At 43.1% G+C, this 20,187-nt stretch overlaps 1 long non-coding RNA gene across 1 annotated transcript; it reads left to right on the top strand.

Moving 5' to 3' along the window:
* The first annotated feature begins 234 nt into the window (after window positions 1-234).
* LOC143933183 (uncharacterized) lies at window positions 235-15,722 on the top strand. The gene is made up of 2 exons (XR_013263030.1): window positions 235-380; window positions 15,389-15,722. It is a non-coding gene; the product is annotated as an uncharacterized LOC143933183 (long non-coding RNA).
* The last annotated feature ends 4,465 nt before the right edge of the window (window positions 15,723-20,187 follow it).

The raw sequence follows: 20,187 nt of genomic DNA, 5'->3' as shown, positions 1-20,187 counted from the left end.
CTGCCGCCTTATTATGACGGCGGCTAGTCAGCAAGTAGTTAATATTGTATGTAAAAAGTCCAGAGATAGCTTGTAGTACTACTATAGCAGCAACTCCACACTTCAGATTGAAGTCATATCTGTGAATATGGGCATCCACAAGGGGGGGTCAAGTACCCCCCCCCCCCCCCCCGGAAGCAAGTACACTGCACCCAGGCACTGCAAGCTGAGTGAGAAGAAGGCCGTTGAAGCTGTCAATGCTGCCTGGCTCCTATCACGAGATCTGTACACACAGATCCTCTCAGTCTCCGAGAGCTTCAGGCAGCTGTGTGGGGGAGAGGCGGTGATGGCATCCTGCAGGAGCCCAGGAGGAAGAATATCTACTATGCTGCTAAAATGAGGTCAGTAAACGAGGGGGGTTATGCAGAAACTGACATTTGGGGGTGAATGATTGTACTGGGGGGCAGACTGCTGCTTCCCCATTTCATGTGCAGTGCAGTGACCACCATGTGATGAATTGTGCCCAACGTGTGAAGTGCAGTGACCAACATGTGATGTATTGTGCCCACCATCTCATGTAATATTCTTACCATGTGTAGTGCAGTGCCCACCATGTCATGTACTGTAACTGTGCCCACCTTGTCGTGTACTATGCCCACCATGTCATGTAATGTAACTGTGCAAACCATGTCATGTACTGTGCCCACCATATCATGTGCTGTGACCACCATGTCATCTGTTGTGCTGTACAGTGCCCACCAGGTAAGGCGGAGTAGTGTGCCTTCTGTGTAATGTGCTGTGCCCACCATGTCATGTGCTGTGCTGTAAAGTGCCCACCATGTAATGCGGAGTAGTGTGCCCTCTATGTAATGTGTTATGCCCACCATGTCATCTGCTGTGCTGTACAGTGCCCACCATGTAATGTGGAGTAGTGTGCCCTCTGTGTAATGTACTGTTCCCATCATGTCATGTGGTTTGGTGTGCTCACATGCGGTGTGGTGTGCTCACTGTGTAATCGCCTAGAGGCGATTCAGTTCGCATTGTGCGCTATACAAGTATTTCATTAATTCATTCATTCATTCATGTACAGTGCCCACTGTGTAATGTGTTGTGTCCACCATGTAATGCGGAGTGGTGAAAAGGGGGTAGGAGTAAGAAGAATAAGTAAAGGGGGATCTATTCCAAGGGAGGCCTGCCCTGGTCTGCTCTAAAGGGGGATCTATATGGAGGAACCTGGCCTATGCTTTATGTAATAATGACCAAGCCCCTTCCCTTCATGACATTGTCAAAAGGGGCAGAGAATGGTTGACCTTAAAATCCCCCCCACCCCTCCGAAAAAAGTTCTGCAGACACCCATGTCTGTGAATTGTAAGAAAGACAAGGAAGAGGGTGCCAGAACCACCAGAACCCTCTAAGTGTACAAGTTAGTAGTGCGTTTATAAAAACCAGAAATAAGTGACAACATAATGTGGAAGTAAAACAAATCACTCATCTCATATAATTATTCGTCATGTTCCCACTGCAGTCTGTGATAACAGATTCCTGGGCTGGAGCAGCTAAAGCCTCTGGCTGGTAGAGGAATGCTTGAGAAAAAATCTTGCTGCTCTAAAACGCGTGGTCATGTCCCTGATGTAGATCGGCCCTGCTGTGACATCATCTTTGGCCCTGTGAGTTCCAAAGCAGCATCTGGACATCCGGTTCCTGTCCTCAACATTCCTCCACCAGCTGGCAGCTGTAGGATCAGCTCCATCCCAGAAATTTGCTGTCACAGACTGCAGTGGGAACATGGCGAATAGTAATATGATATGAGCTTTATTTTCCTTCCACGGCGAGTTGCCACTTGTCACTTTTTTTTTTTAATAAACTTGCTACCAACTATTACACTGGTGCCTCCTTTCTTACCTTTCTCAGTTTTGCTGTTAAGTATGTCAGCTTGAGCAGCAGATTGCCATGAACTCTGGAATTATCTTAAATTCAGCAGGCTTGAACACTCTTTCTCGTTTTTTTCAATCATAACATCACTGAGCCCCATCTACCTCATGTGGCACTTTGTTTCCAGCTCTGGTATAGGAATTCAAGGGATTATAATTATTTTGATAATGACCTGGCACCATTATGCCCCGTACACACGAGAGGACTTATGTCCGACAGACTTCCAAAGGAGTTCCGCCGGAGTTCCGACGGAGTTCTGACAGACTTTTCGGCCGAACGGACTTGGCCACACACGATCACACTAAACTCCGACGGATTTGAACGTGATGACGTACGACCCGACTCGAATAAGGAAGTTCATAGCCAGTAGCCAATAGCTGCCCTAGCGTCGGTTTTAGTCCGTTGGAGTAGCATACACACGAGCGGATTTTTCGAAGGGGACCGGGTCCGGCGGAGTTCCGTCGGGAAAATTTGAAGCATGCTTCATTTCTAAAGTCCGTCAGACTTTTGCGAAGCTAAAGTCCGTTGCAGCCCACACACGATCGGATAGTCTGACGGACTCGGTCTGACGGACTTTGGATGTTGAAAAGTCCGCTCGTGTGTACGGGGCATTACTGGGTTCATTCTGGCAAGTTCCCAGGTGTCATAATGGGAAATATATCTGCCACTATGTAGTAGAATATGGTCACAGAATAGTCACTAGTTATCAAGGGCGTTACCAGCAGAAACTTTGAGTTAAGAAAAGTGTCAAACTTCTGTAGAGCCACAGACATGAACAGTTTTGCAAACCAAGCCAGCGATCAGGGTATATTAATAACATAAAAGCAGATGTAAACCCTGATTGAAAAGTATTTTGATTGCTAATACACTGTTTCTCAAAAGTAAGGCCCCTTTCACACATGCGGACAGTATGTCCGTATTTCATCCATCCATTTGCGGATGAAATACGGACATACATGCATCCCTATGGGATAGCGGGTGTCTGCGGATGAACATCCGCAAACATCCGCTATTGTCCCCCTCCGCAATTGTCCGATTCTGCAGACGGAGGAAAATCCTATTTTTCTATCCGTCTGCAGAGTGGATCTGATGAACAGGGACAGACGGTCCGTGCTCATCCGATCCCCATAGAGGAGAGCGGAGAGCTGACAGGGCGGTCCCTGCACAGTGTGCGGAGACCGCCCTGTCCGCCGCCGGCTCAGCGGGGACAACGGAGCGATCCCCGCTGAGCGAGCGGATCATCACGGGGGGGATCATTACTGATCCGCCCCGTGTGAAAGGGGCCTAAGTGCCATGTTTTTTTAATCAAATCCATTTTTTAATCCTTTGTGGCATCTCAGTGCTGCTGATCTCATAAAGTCTCTTTCCGGCCACATACTGTCCACATGCAAATCAGTGGCGGCTGAATTGCATTGCAAGGCCTTTTCCTGATGGTGAAAACAGTTTACTGCACTGTACAATCTGCATTAAAATGGCCTCTTGAAATCCCATATATGGTAACAATGTAGTACAATTGGGAGACAGGCATAGAGAGTTGTTGACACCCTATAACAGGTATGTTTAACCCATTTGCGCCAACCACACACATAAATTCAGCCTCGTGTAAGTGGGTTCTTTTCCATGGGGCCGCATATATGCATACCTCCCTTTGTGCTGGGAGTGCACATCACAGTCAGCTCCCAGCACAGAGACCGGGCTCCCACACTAACAATCGGGACCTGGGACTGTTGGTTCCGGGTCACCTGAAAAAAAAAATTCTACTGAAAACTAAAAATAAATAAATAAAAAACAATGTAAATATAAAGAAAAAATAACACGATCAAGGTTGCCATGGTTAGTGTTAGGGTCAAGGTTGAGGTAAAAGGTCATGGTCAGCATATTTTGGGTATCATTTAATAAAAATAAAAAAATGAATTGGTATCAGTGTCAGTTAGTGTCAGACATTTTAGGTAAGATAAAAAAATAAATAAAAATGTGCACCATTCTTTCTGGGCTGTACTACGGGTACAAACAACTCACATGTGCACATCAAATATGTGCTATCCCCGTAATCGTCAGGAGCAGAATTTATTTTGGGTTGTTCTTTGGTGGTAAATTATGATAATTATGATAATAGCAATAAGTATACAGCTAAATTAAAAAAAATATATACAATTGTTTTCTATTTTGGGCAAGTTTTCTTTTGATAATAAAAACAAAAATCAGGTGATATCCATTGTCATTTACCACGAAAAGAAAGCCCAATTTGTCCTGAAAAAAACAAACCAAGGTATAATCCACCTGGATACACTAAGTAGTTGTGAAGATATGTACAGTTTTACTAACACATGTCAAAGTTGCAAAATTGTGCTTAGGTAGTTAGATTTGTTTTACCCTTAGGTGTGAAGGGGTCAAGCATCACTTCTGTGGATCTAAAAACCCACTGCAGATAGGGTACTGGTGTGTATGCTAATCCAATGAGCAGCATAATAGATCAAGAGTAAATGGGGCTTAGTCATAAAGGCACCTTTATGACTAAGGCCTGGGGTGGGGAGAAATGCATCAGCCATTCTCTACTCTCCAAACACTAAGCCCCTGTACACACGGTCGGAAATTCTTTTCCGACGGATTTTGTCTGAAGCTGGTGTTGCATACACACGGTTGGACAAAGTTGACGGACAATCCGATCGTTCGGAACGTGATGACGTTTGTTCGTTACGACGGGACTACGTTCAGGTTAGTAGCCAATAGCTTTGCTCTCGCACTTTGATCTGAGCATGCGTGGCACTTTGTCGGATCGGAATTCTCTACAAACGATCAGAAAAAGTCAGATCAGATTTTGTTGTCGGAAAATTTGAGATCCTGCTCTAAAAAAATTTCCGTCGGAATTACCAACGGAAAAAGTCCGATAGAGCCCACACACAATCGGATTTTCCAACAATGTAATCGGATCGGACCTTTTCCGTCTGAATTTCCGACTGTTTATGCGGGGCATAAGAGCAGATAGGTATGTGGCGTTTACCTATACCGTATAACAGGTAGTGCCTGAATAGGGACCATCATGGCAGAACCACCAAGTACTATTTTAATGAAAGCTGCAGATTAAAAAAAGAAAAAGATTGAAAATTATTTTTGTGCATATTAAAGCTTATATGAGATTTTAGTGATTGGTTTTACATACACTTTAACATAGCATTATTATCATGTAACAGCACAACATTATTATCATGTAAAAGCACAACGTACAGTATTTGAACCCTTTACAGCATAAGGCTCAAGCGCTGAATAAAACGCTTTGTAGAAAAAAATACAGCTGCTGAGTAGGCAAAAAATGAGACGAGCCATTTTTCTTCTAATTGTATCCCATAAAATAAAATATCTTTATGCCTTATCCTTGTGCTCCTCTTTAATTCTTGCCAATGTTTCTTTTTTTTGCACCTAAAATCTGGTAATCCATATCCCTCATATGTCCTTGTTTGTACATCTGTCCCTGACACAGAAGAGAGTGAAGCACACATCGCTAACACCTCAGGCGAAGGAGAAATTTGTCCTGACTCTATGTCTAAATACAACATTTTGCTAGTACTCCCTGTTGCATTTTGTGCCCTTTGCAAGGTAAACAGTATCAGGGAAGATTAGGAGAATCCTCCTTCTTACGACTGCTTATGTAAACATGTCGCCCGTAGAGTACTGCAGGGATGAAACATCAGGACTATATCCAGCAGTCAGAATGAACCCATCAGTAGTAAAAGCTTTGGCAATAAATATATAATAAGGCCCCCTGGCATCTCTCATCCTCCCAGACAGATCATCTGCTCTACCGTCTACACTGGCACAACTGCTTTCCATTACAATGTTAACAATTCCTTTACAGCGTGAAGCGATCGTGTATTACACTAACATAACGCTCTGCCTGACCTGGTAATCCAAAGCTAAACTGCTTAGTGCTAGATATTAACCCGATAAGATTATCTGATTTTATACCTGTGTGTTTGTGAACTATATACCTTGTTCAATAAATGAGTGGACTGCAATACCTGCAGGTGAATTTAACTTGTATTTATTGAAAAAATAACCTTATGTTGGAATTTAATAATTAAAAATATCAATTCTTGGAGTGGAGATGCTATTTTATGAAACTCGCAAGCAGAATTGCATTTTTATCACATGCGAATACTAAAGTAACTGCAGCAATTTTTTTTATTTTAAGGTTCAGTATCAATGGGCTTTTGTTCAATTCAGAACTTATTTTGCCATGCAAGTTTTTGGAAATGCAAAAGTACAGTAGCTTGGTGTAGGTCAAATGCAGGTTAACTACACCTGCAATTAATTTTAAATGATCTCAGAAGTGTCTTAACATGATGTCAAAAGCACAGTGCATTTCAAATCCTGCCAACAAAGGCCCTACAATTAGCCACACAATGATAGATTCATTTTGTTTTGCATGTGGGCTCAATGAAAGATATAATATACTTAGTTACATACAGTACATAGCTAGCCAGGTTGAAAAAAAGACACTAATTCAACCAAAAAAAAAAAAAAAAAAAACACAAATAGAAAACCTCCATATACACTATTTTATACCCATAGTAAATCTCAGGACTGGATGGACAGAATAGTCTTTTGGCAGAAAAAACTGTTCCCGTATATGTATTTCATTGTGTGAGTTTAGCTGTTTGTCTGCAGTTGAGAGAATGAGAGAAACACTGGCTGCAGCTGCTCTCTGTAACTGCTACCTTGTGATGCTAATCTGGGGTTATATCAGCTAGAGGAGGGAGTTGTCGTGTAGGAAGACTTCAGTAGACTAAGTCAACCAGTGCTGCGCTGTGGGAACTGTAGTCAAGAGGAGGGAGACTATACTGAAATCAAAAGCCTTTGAACTGCATTTCCCAGAGAGAGAATACCTGGAGTAGGGGAAAAAGCTACATTTTCTCAGGCTGTACAGGGCACAATTTCCCCTTTCTATGAGGGAGACCGGAGAGTGCACATCGCTGTCCAGTGTGCACTATCACTGCTGCATTTCGGCTGACTGAGTGAGATCTGGAGTGTTGAGTTTAGGAGTACCGACAACCAGAGTTGCTTGGGTACAAAGCAGAGTGTGGACTAATCTCTATGTGTGACCGGATGGTGAGCTGCAATATTACTGGGACTGGTAAAAGGCTGTTGTGAGAATTTACTGCTACTACTAGATAGACTGAGCCCTTTAGGAACTGACAATGAAACAATCTAATAGTCTTATTACTACCTGCATATTTGACTGGGACTATTCTCATGTGCATTAATGGTAAAACTGATGGTACAAGTGGGCCCCAACACTAGCCAGCTAAAGAGTTAGGCCGCGTACACACGCGCGGACTGTTTGCCCAACCTTGTTCGTCAAACAGTTTCGGCAAACAGTCCGCTCAAAATTTGCATGAGCGGACTTGCCCACACACGAGCGGACTGTTTCAGCGAACTGTTTGCCAAACAGTTCGCTCAACTTTTGAAATGAACGGACTCGCCCACGTAAGGAGGAGGCAAATCCGCCCATTTCGAGCGCGTGTACAGGTAGGCGGGGCACGCGAGGGAGACGTCGCGGGCTCCGCCGCCTGGAATGGGCTTAAAGGGGACCCCCAACGCCGAAAAAAATCGGCGTGGGGGTTCCCCCAAAGTCCACACCAGACCCTTGTCCGAGCACGCTACCCGGCCGGCCAGGAAAGGGGGGCGAGCGAGCGCGCCCCCCCTCCTGAGCCGTACCAGGCCGCGTGCCCTCAACATGGGGGGGTGCCTTGGGGAAGGGGGGGGCCGTGCGGCCCCCCCACCCCAAAGCACCTTGTCCCCATGTTGATGAGGACAAGGGCCTCTTCCCGACAACCCTGGCCGTTGGTTGTCGGGGTCTGCGGGCGGGGGGCTTATCGGAATCCGGGAGCCCCCTTTAAGAAGGGGGCCCCCGGATACCGGCCCCCCACCCTATGTGAATGAATATGGGGTACAATGTACCCCTACCCATTCACCTGTGAAATAAAGTACAAAAAAAAACACAACACAGGGAAAAAATATTTTATTGCACAGCTCCGGGGGTCTTCCGTCTTCGGGGGTCTTCTCGCCGGACTCCTCCGCTATCTGTGTGTAGCTCTTTTACTAGCGGAGGAGTCCGGCTTTCTTCCTCCCCGCCGCCGGCCTCTTCTCCCGACTTCGGGGGTCTTGTCCCCCTCTTCGGTTCTTCTGCCAGGCCACCGCGCCTTCTTGTAGCTCTTTTGCAGGCGGTGGCCCGGTCTTCTGTCGCCGCTGTCTTCCGTTCTTCTGTCGCCGCCTTCGGTTCTTCTGCCGGGCCACCGCGCCTTCTTGTAGCTCTTTTGCAGGCGGTGGCCCGGTCTTCTGTCGCCGCTGTCTTCCGTTCTTCTGTCGCCGCCTTCGGTTCTTCTGCCGGGCCACCGCGCCTTCTTGTAGCTCTTTTGCAGGCGGTGGCCCGGTCTTCTGTCGCCGCTGTCGTCGCCGCCGCCTTCCGTGATGGAGTCTCTATACATAGAATAAGTGATTAAGTGGCAGACACATGAAATATAGTAGAATGATCTTTTATTATTGTTAAAGCGCGTGCTCAATGTATTATAAAAAAAAACACACATAAATACAAAAAAAAATAACATCTTTCTGAATAATATATTGTGTAGTCCTACACACCTTTGTGAAACATTTGTTATTTTACAGAGTGATCTTATTTACTACAGTGTGAAGTGAGATGTGGCAAGGTGAAGAGAAGTGAACCTTGTCATGATTTATTAAAGAATGAAGTGAGAAGTGCACCTACGTGCACCTCCATCATCCAATCATGTGCACGAGTGTCTGAAAACAAATAGTTAAATCTATGTTGCCGTCACAAGTTCACTTCGATGCACTTCAGCTATACGCCTATGTATCTAGTTCAGTTCAGCACACCTTAGTAAATCAGGCTACCTGTTTTGATATTATATGAAATTAACTACAAGTAAACCTGTCATTAGAGAAATATCAGCGCTGACAACTTTGAACTGACAAGGGGCAAGTAGGAAGACCTGTACTGTAGAAAAATCAGAAATACTTATTTGCATTTGTTATTCACAGTTGTTTCCATACACACCTGAAGATGACACACCTTGCTCACCCAGCACTTACGGACACAGGTATTTCACAGATTTTATTAGGCCAAATACAGAGCCTTGCGAAAGTATTCGGCCCCCTTGAACTTTTCAACCTTTTGCCACATTTCAGGCTTCAAACATAAAGATATAACATTTTTATTTTTTGTGAAGAATCACCAACAAGTGGGACACAATTGTGAAGTGGAACAAAATCTATTGGATTTTTTAAACTTTTTTAACTAATAAAAAATTATTCGGCCCCCTTGCGTTAATAATTTGTAGAGCCACCTTTTGCTGCGATTACAGCTGCAAGTCGCTTGGGGTATGTCTCTATCAGTTTTGCACATCGAGAGACTGAAATTCTTGCCCATTCTTCCTTGCAAAACAGCTCGAGCTCAGTGAGGTTGGATGGAGAGCGTTTGTGAACAGCAGTTTTCAGCTCTTTCCACAGATTCTCGATTGGATTCAGGTCTGGACTTTGAATTGGCCATTCTAACACCTGGATACGTTTATTTGTGAACCATTCCTTTGTAGATTTTGCTGTATGTTTGGGATCATTGTCTTGTTGGAAGATAAATCTCCGTCCCAGTTTCAGGTCTTTGGCAGACTCCAACAGGTTTTCATCCAGAATGGTCCTGTATTTGGCTGCATCTATCTTCCCCTCAATTTTAACCATCTTCCCTGTCCCTGCTGAAGAAAAGCAGGCCCAAACTATGATGCTGCCACCACCATGTTTGACAGTGGGGATGGTGTGTTGAGGGTGATGAGCTGTGTTGCTTCTACGCCAAACATATCGTTTTGCATTGTGGGCAAAAAGTTCGATTTTGGTTTCATCTGACCAGAGCACCTTCTTCCACATGTTTGGTGTGTCTCCCAGGTGGCTTGTGGCAAACTTTAGAAGAGACTTTTTATGGATATCTTTGAGAAATGGCTTTCTTCTTGCCACTCTTCCATAAAGGCCAGATTTGTGCAGTGTACGACTGATTGTTGTCCTATGGACAGACTCTCCCACCTCAGCTGTAGTTCTCTGCAGTTCATCCAGAGTGATCATGGGCCTCTTGGCTGCATCTCTGATCAGTCTTCTCCTTGTCTGAGCTGAAAATTTAGAGTGATGGCCAGGTCTTGATAGATTTGCAGTGGTCTGATACTCCTTCCATTTCAAAATGATCGCTTGCACAGTGCTCCTTGGGATGTTTAAAGCTTGGGAAATCTTGTTGTATCCAAATCCGGCTTTAAACTTCTCCACAACAGTATTACGGACCTGCCTGGTGTGTTCCTTGGTCTTCATGATGCTCTCTGCGCTTTCAACAGAACCCTGAGACTATCACATAGCAGGTGCATTTATACAGAGACTTGATTACACACAGGTGGATTCTATTTATCACCATCAGTCATTTAGGACAACATTGGATCATTCAGAGATCCTCGCTGAACTTCTGGAGTGAGTTTGCTGCACTGAAAGTAAAGGGGCCGAATAATTTTGCACGCACCACTTTTCAGTTTTTTATTTGCTAAAAAAGTTTAAAATATCCAATAGATTTCGTTCCACTTCACAATTGTGTCCCACTTGTTGGTGATTCTTCACAAAAAATTAAAATTTTATATCTTTATGTTTGAAGCCTGAAATGTGGCAAAAGGTTGAAAAGTTCAAGGGGGCCGAATACTTTCGCAAGGCACTGTAGAGCCTAAAAATGGGATATTTAGCAAGTGTACTCAATAGAACAACAACATTATTTAGAGAGATAAACACCTGTAGTATGCTGGCTAACATTAGTTAACAGAATTGGACTGCATTTACATAGCAAGAGTATATAAAGACAGTCCTAACTTGCTATAACAGGTCCAGTTTTAACCCGCTTGGCAGTTATCGATGGAAAGAAAACGAGAGACAGTGCCTCTTTTTCTCCCTTACAAGGGGTGGAAGTGCTCTCTGGTACAGTCTGATCTCACCAGGCGTCCAAACCATACTCTCGCAGGGAGAATGTTCTCAGTCTCTTTTCTTCTCTGGGTTCTCACATGATTGTAGTCAGCTAAGGCAGGGATCTGTTTATCCAGCAGCAGCTCACTCTCACTATCTTTACCAAGACCATCCCGACACATGTAGCATTACAAAGAGTATGATGCCAACAGCAGTCTCTGATCAGCCCTCTTCTCTTGGGCAGCACTGCATCTGATAGCTCCAGCAAACTCTGGCCACACACCACCATTCCCCCAATAATGCAACCTTGTGGTGCTCTCTCTCAGCTGCTCAGCACAGGAAAAGGGTTGTAGCAGCACATGGTCCCCACAGTGGCTTCCTCCCTGCATTCTGCAGTCTGGTTGCACAACAGAGCTCCCTTTCTCCAGAAGACCAGTTAACTCTCCCCTTGCTCTGTTGCATCAGCCATTCACAATCCTCCTGACCCAGCCAAGATAGCTGCCCCTTGTACTGGAGACAGTCCATAGATAAGCATTACAAATTGGTCTCCTAACCTTGTGGACAGCCTTCCCAGAAGAGTTGAAACTGTTATAGCTGCAAAGGGTGGGCCAACTCAATATTGAACCCTACGGACTAAGCCTGAGATGCCATTAAAGTTAATGTGCATGTAAAGGAAGGTGTATATATATATATATATATATATATATATATATATATATATATATATATATATATATATTCCCAAAATTACATGAAGCGCTCACACAGCAGAGCCATACATGTAGCCTCCACACTAACAGCTACCGTTTATACAGTTCTCTAAGCCCTCTCTAATGCATCCACAGGAGAGTGTATCGGGTTGCCTGTCGCATAATAGAGAGAGATGAGGTACTGCATGCAAGACATTATTGCCATCATATTAAAGCATTCTGCTTATTAATATGTGAAATGCTGCATTTTGTTGTCAATAATTTTGTATTTAATCCTGTCGATCATTATTACTATTAGCCCTTGTACACACGGTCGGACATTCCTACAACCAAATCCGTCGGATTTTGTCCGAAACTGTTGCATACACACAGTCGGACAAAGTTGTCAGAAAATCCGATCGTACTTAACGTGATGACGTTATTTCGTTAGGACGGGACTACGTTCAGGCTAGTAGCCAATAGCTTTGGTCTAGGAATTTGATCTGAGCATGCGTGGCACTTTGTCTGATTGGAATTCTCTACACACAATCGGACAAAGTCCGATCGGATCATGTTGTCGGAGAATTTTATAGCCCAGCTGGAAAACTTGGTCCGTCGGATATTCCAACGGAAACAGTCCGATGGAGCCCACACACTGTTGGATTATCCGACAACACGGTCCTATCGGACATTGTCCATCGGAATGTCCGACCGTGTGTACAAGGGCTTACAGTATATCAGTTTGAAGTATACAGTGCCTTGAAAAAGTATTCACACCCCTTGAAATGTTATACATTTTGTCATGTTACAACCAACAACGTAAATGTATTTTATTGGGATTGTATGTGATACACCAACACAAAGTGACACATAATTGTGAAGTAGAAGGAAAATTATAAATGGTTTTCAAAATGTTTACAAATAAATATCTGAAAGTGTGGTGTGCATTTGTGTTCAGCCCCCTTTACTCTGATACCCCTAATCCAAACCTAGTGCAACCAATTGCCTTCAGAAGTCAACTAATTAGTAAATAAAGTCCATCTGTGTGTAATTTATTCTCAGTATAAATACAGCTGTTCTGTCAAGCCCTCAGTGGTTTGTTAGAGAACCTTAGTGAACAAACAACATGATGGAGGCCAGGAAACACACTAGGTCAGGGAAAAAAGTTGTGGAGAAATGTAAAGCAGGGTTAGGTTATAAAAAAATATCCCAAGTTTTGAACATCTCATGGAGCACTGTTCAATCCATCATCTGAAATTGAAAAGAGTATGGCACAACTGCAAACCTACCAAGACATGGTCGTCCACCTAAACTGACAGGCTGGGCTAGGAGAGCATTAATCAGAGAAGCAGCCAAGAGACCTGTCGTAACTCTGGAGGATCTGCAGAGATCCACAGCTCAGGTGAGAGAACTATTAGTCGTACACTCCACAAATCTGACCATTATGGAAGAGTAGCAGTAAGAAAGCCATTGTTGAAAGAAAGCCATAATAATTCCCATTTGAAGTTTGCGAGAAGCCATGTGAGGGACACAGCAAACATGTGGAAGAAGGTGTTCTGGTCAGATGAGATCAAAATTAAACTTTTTGGCCTAAAAGCAAAACACTATGTGTACCAGAAAACGAACACTGTACATAACCCTGAATACACCATCCCCACCGTGAAACATGGGGGTGGAAGCATCATGTTGTGGGGATGCTTTTCTTTAGCAGAAACAGGGTCAGAGTCGATGGGAAGATGGATGGAGCCAAATACAGGGAACTCTTATAAGAAAACCTGTTAGAGTCTGTAAAAAACTTAGAGACTGGGGGGAGGTTCACCTTCCAGCAGGGCAACAACCCTAAACATACAGCCAGAGCTACAATGTTATGGTTTAGATCAAAGCATATTCATGTGTTAGAATGCCCCAGTCAAAGTCCAGACCTAAATCCAATTGAGAATCTGTGGCAAGACTTGAAAATTGCTATTCACAGACACTATCCTTCCAATCTGACAGAGCTTAAGATATTTTGCAAAGAAGAATGGACAAACATTTCACTCTGTAGATGTGCACAGCTGGTAGAGACATCCCCAAAAGACTTACAGCTGTAATTGCAGCCAATGGTGATTCTACAAAATATTGACTCGGGGGTGGTATACAAATGCACGCCACACTTTTCACATATTTATTTGTAGAAGAATGTACAACTATTTATCATTTTCCTTCCACAATTATGTGTCACTTTGTGTTGGTTTATCACATAAAATCCCAATAAAATACATTTGCGTTTTTGGTTCTAACATGACAACATTTGGAAAATTCCAAGGGGTGTGAATACTTTTTCAAGGAACTGTATGCATTACTTATAACACATGATTGCTGTAAACATCTGTAAAACTATTTGGGAAACAACGTTATTTATTATGCCTTTAGGAGTATATTTCCTTAAAAAAACCTCATTAAGATTTTTTATATCAACACATTTTGAGGCTGATACTTATAACAATGACATTCTGCAAGGCTGTCAGCTGTGAGAACGATGTCTCTTCCTACCTCTGTTCTGTTCTATACTTATCTGTCTGATGATAGGCGATGTTGGCCTTGAGATCAGGACTGCTAATCAGTGAGTGCCAACATTAATGTCAATGTGTGTTAATGTCACGGCTATTATCAGTGTCACTGTCACTCCTTGACACTGTCATTTCGTCTTTCTCATTCTGTCTTTGCTCTACTGTAATAAACACTTTTCAGCACACTGGCGCTAAACATGCTGCAGATACCAGAAGTGGTAAAGTGATTAAGTGTAGGACTAACCAGTTACACCAATACCCTTTTCTTTATTGATTGGCTGTTTAGATTGAGGATTTAGCGGTGTTGTAGTGTTTAGTGGTGACTTCCTGTTATTTAAGTTGAAATCAAGATATAAAGCGAGGCACAGAAGCTTATGGTTCTAAACTCTAAACGTAGTCCAGGCAAAAGACTGCAATAAAGCAGCACATCTCTGTTTTATATCAGTATGCTTGTACTCCTTACAAAAATCACTGCTTACTACATATCCATTGGAGAAAATCAGGACTTGAGTTTATTGGCGGAACAGGCAAAGACGGCTGTTTCCTGTACAGTCACTGGCCATACATTTTTTGTCTCAACATCAGCAGAATTACATTAAAATCATCTAATTTATCTAATCTAATCTAATCTTATTTAGACAGTAACAATATCTGAGGAAGAATCATTAAATAGCAAGAAAAAATTGTCTATTAAAATCAGAAGGGGGGGGGGGGTCCTTGGTTTCTATATTTATATGTCTACAAGGCTCCTGTGATCAGGGCCGTCTTTAATATTGACTGGACCCTGGGCAAACGTTTTCTTGGGCCCCCTCTTCCACGCAATGTTGCTCTCCACATGCTTTGAGACATACAATAAATAGCAGCTAGGCTCAAATTCAGTTTACTGAATCAGATCAGGCAGCATTTGGGATTGATTGCCAGATGTTATAGTGTATTATTACCGCTCACTGACTGGCTGCTAGAGGTTACAGCACACATTATGGCTCACTGTTATTTTCTAAAGGTTACAGCATGTTACTTCTGCTTGTTGATTGGTTGCTAGAGATTACTGTACAAATTAATATTGCTCACTGATTGATTGCTAGAGGTTACTGAACATCTATACCACTCACTAATTGGTTGTTAGAGGTCACTGCACAGCATTACTGCTCACTGATTGGTTGTGTCAGGGCTGGCTTAGCCCTTCCTCATCTGGGTTGGCCGCTCAGCTGTCTGCTAATTGCCAGTTCTCTTCTCTTTCCACAGTTACCAGCTGTTCCCGATGATGCTCGCCTGACCTGCCTATTTAAAGCCTTCCTGCTCACTTTTTCATTTGCCTTCGCGTTGGTCACATCACAGGGAACCATCTCCTGCTGTTTGTTTCAAGACTGGCTTGCTGACATCCCTCCTGGCTTCTTATCCTGCTTGTGGTTGCTCTCCTTGGATCCCTGACTTCCGGCCTGGCTAATTACCCGATCTGGTTAATGAACTTTGGACTGGCTGACTACCCGATCTGGCCACAGGACTCTGGCTATGCTTGGCTACGCTTTTTTCTATTTACCTTTTATTTTTATTAATAAACAAGTGTGATTTGATTGTACTTCTGTCTCAGTCTGTTTTATGGTTTCTGACAGGTTGCTAAAGGTTACAGCACACCATCTCCTCACTGCCTGCCTTTGCAAAACAGGCTGATGTTAGGCTTAATGACCACAGTTGTAGGCAGGACTTTCAAGCATGCCCCTTTACCTCCCCAGTAGGCAGCATTCAGCAGAAGTAATGGTGGATGTGACCTCAGGGGGACATGATATACATATGAATGCCGCCTCTATTTACATATCAATGTCACGGTCCACGACTATTTGCAAATTATTGCAGCTACGTTTTACATATCAATGCAGGTTATTTACATGTAAACACAGGGTCTGCAGGTAATTCATCTGTACATGGCAATAGGGCAAAGCTGAGCAGCAGCAGAAGTTTACACTGAGATATCGGGGCACAACACAAGACTAAATCTTCAAGGGATAATGGAATTTAAACTGGGATAGTTGGGAAGTATGAGGCAGCTGCTTTGGGCCCCACTACAATGATGGGGCCCAGGGCAGCTGCCCATTTTACCCTGCCTTAAAAACGGTCCTGCCTGTGATGGAAGTCCCTGATAGCAGGTTATCTCTTCGATACAGTGGAGGTTGATTTAGAGGCAAATAGGCTGTTCAGTTTGCAAAGGGGTTTGTGCCAGCGCTTAATAAATGTGATGAAATTTCACTTTGCAAAGAATATCCAATCAGGTGCAAGGAAATAGAAAAAAAAAGATTTTTTCTTTGCGCATGGTTTGGAAGTCAGCAGAGCTTCATCTCATTCACTAAGCTCTGGGGCAAATTCTCTTGCACACTATAACGTTCTTTACAAAGTGTCTAAGAGGTCTATTTATCTTTAGTAAATCAATCCCTTTATGTCATTCAGCCCAGATAAGTAATGGTACTGGATGACTGGAGATGTGAACCTGCAGGGGACAGCACCAAAAAGAAGGTGAGTTTTGACTCAAACGTTTTCATTTGTATTTTTTTAAACCCTAGTGTGCTAAAATTTAAAAAAACGGAGGTGGGTTTTCACTTCAAGGTACTATGAGGAATAGTTACACTTGGATGGCAGCTGCTGTGGTTTCGGACCCATAAAATAAGTGTTTTCTCATTTTTTTTGTAGTTGCATGTTCAAAATGACATACCTACTCAAACACACAGCTCTACAACAGCATTGTGAATTCAATTAAGAATCATAATCTGCGGTAAGATTGTGCACAGAAATCACGTTGACACAGAAGACAAAAAAATCTGTCCAAATTAGTCCAGAGGGTAGAATACCAACCGTACATTATTAATGTGCAAATATTATCTCAGTGACAGATGTCTTTCTACACATCCACTAACTACTATCACATCAGTTATACGCCTCTGCTTTGGGACCTGGACGTGACTATATTTTATACTTGCAAACAGAGCCAGTAACTGAAAGAGCCTGGAGAAGGACAGAATTAGTGAATTGCTCTGGGAGAGGTGGCAGAACATTAAATTGAATGTTCCAGTTATAGATATTAAAAACAATCAGCATGCAGAATTATTGATGTCTGTTGAAGCGGGAGTCAACCAAGTAGTATTGTCCTATGTAATAAAATGTGTTCACAAACATTCCTACAGCATGCAGAGAAATGTACTAGGTTTCATTTAGTTTTATGATCATTATCATACTGCAATTTGTTATATGTCCCTAGTATCCAAAAATGATTACTGTGATTCACATCAATGTGACAAGAAGAAAACACTCAGCAGCATACTATGTGCTGAGCTGATGAATTTGAGCTTAGAGTGCAACTATTCTGAAAATGTTTAAATGTATATAAGTCACATTGTGGAAAAACCCTGCATGACATTGCTCTTAAAGTGGTTGTAGACCTTCTCATATACCCAGTGAAGTAAATAGCTTCAGGTGATACACAGAGATTAAACAAATCCTCCTAGGTACGTTTTACTTGTTTATCTGCCATCTTCTCTTCACTACATTCCTTCAAAAGTGCAGATTTGTGATAAAATTCTTCTGCATCTGTAAAGAGCAGAGAGGAGGGGGTGGAGAGCTGCAGTTACAGTGTGAGAGCTGATAGGAGGAAGGGGCACCCTTCCATACACAGCACAGGAACAAATGAAGGATACAGAGCTGTGTTATGAATCAAAAAGCTGTGTGCTGAGCTCCCTCCCCTGTCACAAATGTATCTTATGTGTCCAAAAAACGTCTTAGAAGAGACTCATGCTGATAATAGAGGAACGAAGCACCAGAGAGAAAAGACACTTAGAGCTTTGGAGATTGACAAGTAAACACTACAGATTTATGCACTTTGTTCAGATTTCATGATAGGATTGGACTTTTGTATTTATTTGATTTACCTTTGTGTCTCTATTCCTACAATCCACCATTAATGATATGAATAATTTCATGCACCAGCTAAAAACAAAATGAAGCTGTAAGCAAAATAGTGACCAGTGATCATTCCTTTAATAAGTGTGTATGTGCTGTGCTGAAAAAACACTATGATATTGAAAACATAGTAAGCAGACTAAAAGGGAAATATAAAATCATTGAAAATCATTGAAAATTGAATAAAATCACACATGTATAATGTGAAACAGAAATATTGGTGCAAAAAAAGTAATGTGAAACAGCACAGTGGCATCACTAGGGTTGGTGTCACCTGGTGTTGTAAAACATGGTGTCACCACCCGTGTATCCTGCCCAGCACCCCACAGGCAGTGCACGGTCATGGGCGCACCCCCAACTGGTCCATGTAAATGATAGTATAGGGTGGTATAGTGGCAGTTTGGGATAGTATAGGGGGTATAGGGCAGTTTGGGGTGGTATAGAGCAGATTGGGGTGGTATAGGGCAGGTTAGTGAGGTATAGGGCAGTTTGGGGTGGTATAGGGCAGGTTAGGGTAATATAGGGCAGTTTGGAGTGGTATATGGCAGGTTAGGGATCTATGCGGTGACAGTTTGCAGTACCTTACAGCATAGTTGCAGATGAAGACACTAGAGGCTGCTGTGTCCTCTCCTCTTTCTCCTCCTTCAGCTTCGGGATCAGCTAGAGCAGTGGTAGTGAACCTTGGCACCCCAGTTGTTTTGGAACTACATTTCCCATGATGCTCTTGCACTCTGCAGTGTAGATGAGCATCATGGGAAATGTAGTCCCAAAACATCTGGGGTGCCAAGGTTTGTCATCACTGAGCTAGAGTAATGAAGTCTGTGGGAGGAGTGGAGGAGGCAGCCACACCCCTAGCACCGCCCAACTCCGGCTGAAGGAGATATTGGAGATCCGAGGGTTAGCTTCACTGATTGGGGAGTGTTATAGGCAGCTTCCCTCGCACAGCTACGTGTATTGCTTGCACCACTCTGCTGCAGCTCTACAAGTGCATGCAATATAGTGCACTGTGTAGCGGTGGCCCTGGTGTCACCCCTCTGGCGGGTGTCACCTGGTGCGGGCCACCTCCCCCTCCATAGCGACGCCACTGAAACAATCAGATGCTCAAATATTAAGTACAATATCATCTGTGTAGTCTGAAACAGTGAAAATAATAAACCCATGCAGTTTTATGAATCATTTTTTTCTTGGGAGGGTGCATGTGATCAGCACAGGGCCAATCAGCACTGTCCAAACAGAGGGTCAGGGGTCTTCGAGCCTCATAGAAAAGTCAGAAGAGAATGAAAACCTCTCCTACAAGCTTTAACCAGACACGGATAGAAGTCACAAGACTGCTATATACTGCTGATGAGAGGTATTTAGCAACACATTAATAATGGTAAACAATCAATAATGCAGTTCACAAGAATATCAAGGAGAACATCATCACAAGCCTCCAATTCGATCAGCCCAGCAATTCAAGCCGGTCAGCAGACCCAAGTACACAGGTTGTCATAATTTGTACTATAAAGCCATAGAATAACTGTTAGATCGCTGCTATCCTCTGTCCCTCTCTGGTTCCTTGATTGGAATAATAACAAGGAATACAGAACAAACCTGTAGCCAAGTCTGAAACACTGGCAGGAAAAGTATTCCGTGTCTGGCAGCAGAGGAGGCTTTTGCACACGTACAGCTACAAGAGAGGGCTCTGACTGTAGAGCCTGATCACTATTTAATAGGAGAACACACAGGATGTGGACTATATATATATATATTGTAAAGTTTGGGGATACTAGCTCCGTGGTACCAAGTGCATAAACCGGTAAAAGGTGAAACCAAAATACTTTTATTTATAATTAAATTAAAAATAAGGCTTTCTTCAGCACACAAATAAAACGTAAATGAAAGTCTGCTTATCTTCAGCACACAAATATATGAAAAGAAAGCACCTACAGTTCTGTAGTTGGGTCTTCACCGCAAAGTTTTCAGAGTCCTTACAGAGATCTTTTGCAGCCTCCAAAACAGCAAAACAACAAAACAGCAAGACAGCTCCTCAGACAGGTGTTAATCTCCTACTCCTCCTCACCACCACCTCTCTACTACTTCCTGTCTTATGAGCTGTC

Source organism: Lithobates pipiens, unplaced genomic scaffold, assembly GCF_037356315.1.
Source record: "Lithobates pipiens isolate NorthernLeopardFrog02 unplaced genomic scaffold, aLitPip1_a1.2 Scaffold_27, whole genome shotgun sequence".
Lineage (NCBI taxonomy): Eukaryota > Metazoa > Chordata > Amphibia > Anura > Ranidae > Lithobates > Lithobates pipiens.
The sequence above is the reverse complement of the archived record's forward strand: the minus strand, read 5'-3'. Positions and strand labels throughout refer to the sequence as shown.